The 9,862-nt window shown below is 39.0% G+C and overlaps 1 pseudogene; it reads left to right on the top strand.

Moving 5' to 3' along the window:
• The first annotated feature begins 978 nt into the window (after nucleotides 1-978).
• On the top strand, nucleotides 979-8,931 carry LOC140708802 (transcription factor Spi-C pseudogene; annotated as a pseudogene).
• The last annotated feature ends 931 nt before the right edge of the window (nucleotides 8,932-9,862 follow it).

Here is a 9,862-nt window from a genome sequence, read left to right as displayed (position 1 = left end):
TCATTATGAAAAAAGCTTTTGGAAGACATACATGTGGCCAACAAACATAAAAATGCCCAACATCATTAATCATTAGAGAAATGCAAATCAAAACCACAATGAGATACCATCTCACACCAGTCAGAATGGCTATTATTAAAAAGTTGAAAAATAACAGATGCTGGTGAGATTGCAGAGGAAAGGGAATGCTTATTCACTGCTGGTGGAAATGTAAATTAGTTCAGCCACTGTGGAAAGCGGTGTGGAGCCTCTCAAAGAACTTAAAAACAGAACTACCCATTTAACCCAGTAATCTCATTGGGTATATACCTGCAAGAGTCCATTCTCATGCTGCTATGAGGACATACCCAAGACTGAGTAATTTATAAAGAAAAAGAGGTTTAGTGGACTTATAGTTCCACATGGCCCGGGAGGCCTCACAATCATGGCAGAAGGTGAAGGAGGAGAAAAGGCACATCTTACATGGTGGCAAGCAAGAGAGTGTGTACAGGGGAACTGCCCTTTCTAAAACCATCAGATCTCATGAGACTTATTCACTATCATGAGAACAGCTTGGGAAAAACGTGCCCCCATGATTCAATTACCTCTCACTGGGTTCCTCCCATGACACATGGGGATTATATAAGGGAGCTGCAATTCAAGATGAGATTTGGGTGGGGACACAGCCAAACTGTATCAATACCCAAACGAAAATAAATTGTTCTACCATAAAGACACATGTACTCATATGTAGCACTACTCACAATAGCAAAGACACAGAATCAACCTAAAATGCCCATCATCAATACACTGGATAAAGAAAATGTGGCACATATACATCCTGGAATACTCTGCATCCATAAAAAAAGAACAAGATCATGTTCTTTGCAGCAACATGGAAGGAGCTGGGGGCCATTATCCTAAGTGAACTAATGCAGGAACAGGAAACCAAATACTGCATGTTCTCACTTAGAAGTGGGACCTAAACGTTGAGTACACATGGACACAAAGAAGGGAACAGTAGACACCGAGGCCTTTGTGAGGGTGGAGAGTGGGAGGAGGCTGAGGATCAAAAACTACCTATTGGGTACTATGCTTATCAGCTGGGTGATAAAAGTTTGTACACCAAAACCCCATGATACTCAGTTTGCCTGTACAACAAACCTGCATGTGTACCCCTGAACCTAAAATAAAAGTTAAAAAAAGATAAAATTTATAATCAGGAACAACCACAAAAGCTTTTGTTTCACAAAGCATTCATTACAATATGTAAAATAATACTTAGGGCAGTTGGTGACTCATTAAGAATCCGAAATGATAGCTATTTTTATTTGACAAATTTCCACTCTATGCCAGCTCTAAGTCCTAGTTCCTGACTACGTGGTGCAGAGGGAGCTTAAATTAGTCAGGTCCCTTTAGGTTTTTAAAATTATGGTGAAGTTTTAACCATTTTAAAGTGTACAATTCAGTGGCATTAAGCCTGTTCACCCATGTTATGCAGCCATCACCTCTAGGTCCAGAACTTTTAAAAATCACCCTAAACAGAAGTGCTAACTAAGCAGTCACTCTCCATTTCTCTCTCCCCTCAGCACTTGGCAACCACTAATCTGCTTTCTATCTCTCTGGATTTGCCTATTCTGGACATTTCGTATAAATGGAATCATTCAGTATGTGGTCTTTGGTGTCTGGCTTCTTTTACTTAGCATAATTTTTTTTGTTTGTTTGTTTTTGAGACAGAGCCTCACTCTGTCTCCCAGGCTGGAGCACAGTGGCATGATCTCAGTTCACTGCAACCTCCGCCTCCTGGGTTCAAGCTATTCTCTTGCCTCAGCCTCCCGAGTAGCTGGGACTACAGGTGCATGCCACCATGCCCAGGTAATTTTTGTATTGTTAGTAAAGATGGGGTTCCACCATGTTGGTCAGTCTGGTCTCGAACTCCTGACCTCATGATCTGCCCGCCTCGGCCTCCCAAAGTGCTGGGATTACAGGCATGAGCCACCACGCCCGGCCAGCTTAGCATAATATTTTTGAGGGTCATCCATGTTGTATTTTTCATTCATTCCTTTTTATGGGTGAATAACATTTAACTTTATGATATCAAAACACATTTTGTTTATTCATCTGTTGGTGGACAGTTAGATTGTTTTAACCTTTTGGGTATTGTGAATAGAGCTGCTGTGTTCATTGGTGTATAACATTTTGTAAACAAATGGAAATGTTTTTATTTGAACACCTGGTTTCAATTCTCTTGGGTACATATTTAGGAGTGGAATTACTAGATTGTATGGTAATTCTGTGTTTAATTTATTGAAGAATCACCAAACTGTTTTCCATAGTGGTCGCACCATTTTTCATCCCCGCCAGCAATGTGTGAAGGTTCCAATTTCTCCACATCTTTACCAACATTTATTCTCTATTTTTAAGAAATGGCTATCCTCGTGGGTGTAAAATGGTATCTCATTGTGCTTTTGACTTGCCTTTCTCTAATAACTAATGACAGTGAACATCTTTTTGTGTGCTTTTTGGCCATTTATATATCTTCAGAGAAATGTCTGTTGAAGTCTTTTGTCCCTTTTTAAATTGGGTTGTGTTTTGTTGTTGCTGAGCTGGATTTTTAAAGCTTTAAATTGCAGATACCAAACACCAGCTTAAACAAAAAATGATTTTTTTTTTTTTTTTTTTTTTTTTTTTTTTTTTTTTTTTTGAGGAGGAGGCTTACATAGCTGGAAGGTAAAAGGAGTGATTTGTTTAGTTCCAGGAATTCTAACAGTGTGAGGAGGGCTCTGTGTCCTCTTTACATCTGTCAGCTGTGATTCCCTCAAATTAGTTGCAGAGATTTCTTTTACTGCAGAGTGGCAAGGCGACCTTCAGTAGCACCACATCCATCTCCTCTCCTGACTGACAGTGGAAAGAAATCTTCCTAATACCTTTCATTTTAAAGGAATAGCATTAGGAGAAATATCTAATGTAGATGACGGGTTGATGGGTGCAGCAAACCACCATGGGACGTGTATACCTATGTAACAAACCTGCATGTTCTCCACATGTATCCCAGAACTCAAAGGATAATAAAAAATTACTTTTATATTTATTTATTTATTTAGAGACAGGGTCTGGCTCTGTTGCCCAGGCTGGAGTATAGTGGTGCAATCACAGCTCACTACAGCCTTGACCACCCAGGCTCAAGCAATCCTCCCACCTCAGCCTCCTGAGTAGCTGGGACTGCAGGTGTGCATTACCATGCCTGGCTAATTTTTTTTTTTTTTTTTTTTTTTTTTTTTTTTTTTTTTTAAAGACAGAGCCTCACTCTGTCGCCCAGGCTGGAGTGCAGTGTTGAGATCTCAGCTCACTGTAAGCTCCGCCTCCTGGGTTCACACCATTCTCCTGCCTCACCCTCCCAAGTAGCTGGGACTATAGGCACCAACCACCATGCCTGGCTAATTTTTTTTGTATTTTTAATAGAGATGGGGTTTCACTGTCTTAGCCAGGATGGTCTCGATCTCTTGACCTTGTGATCTGCTCGCCTTGGCCTCCAGCTAATTTTTAAATTTTTCATAGAGACGAGGTCTCCCTATGTTGCCCAGTCTGGTCTCGAACTCCTGGGCTCAAGCAATCCTCCCACCTCAGCCTCTCAAAATGTTGGAATTACAGGTGTGAGCCATTATGCCCACTCTCTAATACCTTTCAGAAAATATCCAGGGAGAACCTACTTTAGATTTCATGTTCAGGTCTTAAGTGATCATGATAGCCGATGTTATGGGTAGCATAATTTGCTGAGTCTAGGTCATATACCCACTGATGTCGTCATGGTGACAAGTCAGTGCTGGCCCTGTCCTCACCACAGGGAAGGGGTTCTCCACAGAAAAGGAGAGTTTAGATCTGAGAAGGTAGTTGAGAATGAGTGCTGTATAGTGAATAATAGTAGATTTTTTTTACCCCATTTTATCCCCGTATCTTTGGTTGTATATATATTCACATACCATTCTAATTGTACATATAGTTTCAAAAATATCTCTGCTTCTCCAAATACAACTGTACTTTATATATATTTTCAAAAACAGATGTATCTTCTTCTTCCAAAGATAAATATCTATGTTTTGTGTCCACCATGGCCACCTCTAAGAGAGGTGCGAGGAGGATTTCATTTCTGGAAATGACTTACTTTAATAGCCTGGGTATTTACTGAAGGACTGAAGAATTACAGACACCTATTTCTGGGCTTGGCATTTTTAGGCAGTATTTAAAACCTCGGTTGACATGAATTTGATGATTCTATGGCATAATAACTACATCCAGAGATCTTGTCTAAACCTGGCCCTTGACTCTTGATCCTCACCTTGTGCTTTCTATTTCTTGCCAATAATCTATTCTGGCTTTTCCCCATCTCCCAAAATCATGCTTTCTCTTTGCTGTCAGATTTGGACAATGTGAAAGACCTGAAGGGGAACTGGGTGCCGTGGCTCACGCCTGTAATCCCAGCACTTTGGGAGGCTGAGGCGGGTGGATCACCTGAGGTTGGGAGTTTGAGACCAGCCTGACCAACATGGAGAACCCCCATCTCTACTAAAAATACAAAAAAATTAGCTGGGCGTGTTGGCTCATGCCTGTACTCCTAGCTACTTGGGAGGCTGAGGCAGGAGAATTGCTTGAATCTGGGAGGCAGAGGTTGCAGTGAGCCGAGATCACGCCATCACATTCCAGCCTGGGCGACAAGAGCGAAAAAATGAAGCTATATAATGTGGCATTTCACCCAAGATTATAACCTACTGGATGCATTTTTATAAGGGGTATGACGCTTTTGTCTAGGAAAAAATACCTAGAATATGATATTTGAGAGAGAATCAGACTTCCTAAATTTTTTGGCTCATCCTAGACCCAATATTTTATTTATTCATTTATCATTTTTTCAACAATTTAAAAAATTGATGGATAAGTTACGTAGTTTCAGGGTACACACGATAACTTAATACGTTCATACAATTTGTATACATCACGTCAGTGTACTTGGGGTATCCATCACCTTAAATATTTGTCTTTATCCTAGAAATGTTTGCATTTTTCTCTTCTATTTTGAAGTGTACAGTATCTTTTTGTAAACTATAGTCACCCTACACATCTATTGAACACTGGAGCTTATTTCTTCTATCAACTTTATATTTGTATCCATTTATCAACTTCTTTGAATCCCCTACTTCTGCTACCCTTGCTGGCTTCTGGTAACCACCAGTCTACTCTACCTTCATGAGATCCACTTTTCTTAGCTCCCACATGAGTGAGAACACCTGGTATTTGTCTCTCTGTGCTTGGCTTATTTCACTTAACATAATGACTTCTAGTTCTATTTGTGTTGCTGCAAATGACAGGATTTTACTCCTTTATACAGATGAATAATATTCCATTGTGTATATATACCACGTTTTCTTTAGCCATTCATTTGTTGATGGGCACTTAGATCAATTCCATATTTTGGCTATTGTGAATAGTGCTGCGATAAACATGGGTGTGCAGATAGCTCTTTGATGTATTCATTTCCTTTCTTTGGAGATATACCCAGTAGTGGGATTCCTGGATCATACAGTAGTTCAATTTTTAGTTTTTTGAGGAACCTCCAAACTGTTCTCTGTAGTAGCTGTACTAATTTACCTTCCCACCAACAGCGTACAAGGGTTCCCTTTCTTCCACATCCTTGCCAGCCTCTGTTATTGCCTGTCTTCTTGATAAAAGCCATTTTAACTGGGGCGAGATGATATCTCATTGTGGTTTTGATTTGCATTTCTCTGATAATTTGTGATGTTGAACATTTTTTATACGCCTGTTGGCCATTTGTATGGCTTCTTTTGAGAAATGTCTACACAGATCTTTTGCCCATTTTTAAATTGGATTTTTTTCCTTTGGTATTGAGTTGTTTGAGCTCCCTATATAGTCTGGTTATTAACAGCTTCTCAGGTGGTTAGTTTTCAAATATTTTCTGCCATTCTGTGGGGTTTCTTTTCACTTTGTTGATTATTTCCTTTGCTATGCAGAAGTTTTTAGCTTGATATAATCCCGTTTGTCTATTTTTACTTTGTTTGCCTATGCTTTTGAGATCTGACATAAAAAAACCTTCACCTAGACCAATGTCCTGGAGTGATTCCTCAATGTTTCCTTCTAGTAGTTTCATGGTGTGAGGTCTTAGATTTAATCTTTAATCAATCTTGATTTGATTTTTGTATATGGTAAGAGAGAAGGATCTAGTTTCATTCTTCTGCATATAGTTATCCAGTTTTCTTGGCACCATTATTGAAAAGTCTATCCTTTCCCCCATTATATGTTCTTGGTACCTTCGTTGAAGATGAGTTGGCTGTAAATGTGTGGATTTACATGTGCATTCTCTATTCTGTCCCATTGGTCTATTCTGTCTGTTTTTATGCCAGTGTCGTACTGATTTGGTTACTATAGCTTTGTAGTAAAACTTGAAGTCAGGTAGTGTAATGCCTCCAGCTTTGTTCCTTTTGCTCAGGATTGCCTTGGTTATTTGGGGTCTTTTGTGGTTCCATATACATTTTAATATATTTTTTTTCTATTTCTGTAGAGAATGTAATTGGATTGCATTTAATCTGTAAATTGCTTTGAGTAGTATTATAATTTTACCAATATTAAGTAGTTCAGTTCATGAACCTGGAATATCTTTTCATTTTGTTGTGTCCTTTTCAATTTCTTTCCCAAAATTTTAGTATGGTATTTCTTTATTTCTTTGCTTTTGTCTTCACAAATTTTAGGTTAGGATGCAGAATCTGGCCTTTACAAATTCTGACTCCCAGTCCTCAAGGATTGCAAGGTATAGGTATAAAGATTTTTCTGAAAAATGAAGTTTCATTATTCCCTCTCTGCTTTTAGATAGTATAGCTTGGACTGAACTTCTGCTTTTCTCATAAAATATTATTTGAGGCCACAAATAATGTTCAATATCTTGCTATCTTTCTCGGGGCTGTGTCCAAAGATTTAACAAACCATTAGATAGCGAGTTGCATTTCTACTGTATAACAAAAATTTTCAAATAATTATTTAGGAATGGGAATAATTATCTCCTCTCTGTTTTGCACCCCACATTATCTCAGCTATTTTCATATGTTAGGGCCTGTTACTTAAATTATCTCATTCTCAGGTATAAATTACTCAGGAATTTTTCAGTAGCAGATGACAGAAACCCAACTCAAAACTGCTTTAACAAAATTAAAGTGGGTGGTGGGGGGTGCAGGTGTGTGTTTCAAAGGAGGGGAAGACTCCACTTCTACAAATACATGCTAGATTGGACGCTGATGGATGGAATCATCAATTTATTAGTGAAGCATTAACTTGTGTTGAACAAGATAAGCTGGGTCAAGCATTTGAAGATGCTTTTGAGGTACTGAGGCAACATTCAACTGGAGATCTTCAAAATGTACCTGGTTTTCTTTCTTTTTTTTTTTTTTTTATACTTTATGTTCTAGGGTACATGTGCACAACGTGCAGGTTTGTTACATATATATACATGTACCATGTTGGTGTGCTGCACCCATTAACTCATCATTTACATTAGGTATATCTCCTAATGCTATCCCTCCCCCATTCCCCCTCCCCACAATAGACCCCGGTGTGCGATGTTCCCCTTCCTGTGTCCAACTGTTCTCATCGTTCAATTCCCACCTATGAGTGAGAACATGCAGTGTTTGGTTTTCTGTTCTTGCGATAGTTTGCTGAGAATGATGGTTTCCAGCTGCATCCATGTCCCTACAAAGGACATGAACTCATCCTTTTTTATGGCTGCACTTACCTGGTTTTCATCAGTGATTGTCCCCATGTCCGAGGAGATTCCAACTTCTATGGAGTGTTGCTTACAGAGGAATCTATTTATAATTGGAGAACTTTAATAAATAATGCTGCAGACTTCTATTTTGAAGGAACTATTCATTGATCTTTGTGGAACATAACCGAAAGCCAGCTGGTACAGTCTGCTGTTTTCCAGCAAGAGGGAGGACAAGGCAGGAAGATGCTCTGTTTGAATAACTTCACAAATCTCGGTATAATCCCAAGATGGCATCTGTGTTCAGTAAGTAGATAAAACCAAAGGCAGTTTCCAGTTTGTATCAAAAAACGAAGAAAAATTTGCCAAACTTTGAGGAATAAGGGCAACGGGAAGGCCATGATCAGGAAATGGCCAGGGCACGGAGGAATTATGGAAAAACTCAGGAAATCAGCAAAATCTGGAGAAAGCTCATTTACCAGTGAGCTTCAGTGGGGCCATTCTCTGAAGATCTCTCCATCTTGTTTCTTGGAGAAAGAGATCGTCTACTCACAGTGTGTTCAACTGATCAAGAACATCTCAGTTTAAATAATTGGAATGCAGACTAAAATTATACATATGCCAGTTACCATGAGCTTAGTCACCGTGATTACTAAATATACTCTCCCATTTCATCATCTTTTTTGGCATTAGAAATCCCTACAAGCTTCAGGACTTTTCTCTTAAAAGCAAATACTGAAGATAAAAAAATTAGCTTCATTGCGGCTATCTTTTATCAAATAGCACATAATTTATACAGACTTGGTGGGAAATTCTGCCAGGGAACAACTTTATTGTTTCAAATCATCAAGCCCCATTTGAAAGTATGGACTAAATATCCTTGCTCTTACTATTCTCTATGTAGCCACTTGCTTCTAGGTTAACAATGCCAGTGCAGATGATTTGATTTATGTATTGATTTAAACATTTTCCTGTCTTACACCTCAGGTGAAAAATCATTTGGATATATAGCTGATGGCTTTACAAAAATTATTTACAAAAAGTAATTGCATAGAATACAGTGTTTATGCCAAAGTATGTTTATGTCTTAAAAACTTTAGTGGAAATGTCTGTTCAGGTCACTTGCTCATTTTCTAATTGAGTTTCTTGTTTTCTTAATGTTGAGTTATTTGAGCTCCTTCTGTATTTTGGATATTAATCCCTTGTCAGATGTATGGCTTGCAGCTGTTTTCTCCCAATCTGAGTTGTTTCTGCATGCTGTTGGTTGTTTCACTGGCTATGCAGAAGGTTTTTTGGTTTAATATAGTCCCATTTGTCTATTTTTGCTTTTGTTGCCTGTGATTTTGGGGTCACATCCAAATAATCGTTGCCCAGAGAGTGTCATCATGTAGTTTTTCCTCCCTGTGTTTTCTTCCAGTAAGTTTAGAGTTTCTGGTATTACATTTGAATCTTTAATTCATGTTAAGTTGATTTTTAGTTCCGTATATGGTGTGAGATCAGTGTCCAATTTTATTCTTCTGCAGGTGGAAATTTAGTTTTCCCAACACTATTTATTGAAGAGACTGTCCTTTTCCTATTGCATATTCTGGTACCTCTGTTATCAGTTGACTGTTCAGTAGTAGGTTAATTTCCAGGCTCTGTATTCCACTCCATTGGTCAATGTGTCTTTTTTTCCCCCCCCCAATAACATGTTGTTTTGATTGCTATAACTTTGTAGTATACTTTGAAATCCAGTGGTGTGATACCTCCAGCTTTGTCCTTTTTGTTCATGATTGCCTTGGTTGTTTGAGGTTTTTGTGGATCCATATGAATTTTTGTTTTGTTTTGTTTTTTGAGACGGAGTCTCACTCTGTGGCCCAAACTGGAGTGCAAGTGGTGTGATCAGGGCTCACTGCAACCTCTGCCTCCCAGCTTCAAATGATTCTCATCCCTCGGCCTCCCAAGTAGCTGGGATTACAGGTGAGCACCACCATGCCTGGCTGATTTTTGTGTTTTTAGCAGAGATGGGGTTTTACCATATTGGCTAGGCTGGTCTTGAACTCCTGACCTCAGGTGATCCTCTCACTTTGGCCTCCCAAAGTGCTGAGATTATAGGTGTAAGCCGCCACGTCCAGCCCCATA

Source organism: Chlorocebus sabaeus, chromosome 16, assembly GCF_047675955.1.
Source record: "Chlorocebus sabaeus isolate Y175 chromosome 16, mChlSab1.0.hap1, whole genome shotgun sequence".
NCBI classification, from domain to species: Eukaryota; Metazoa; Chordata; class Mammalia; order Primates; family Cercopithecidae; genus Chlorocebus; species Chlorocebus sabaeus.
This window is presented reverse-complemented; position numbering and strand designations above follow the sequence as displayed.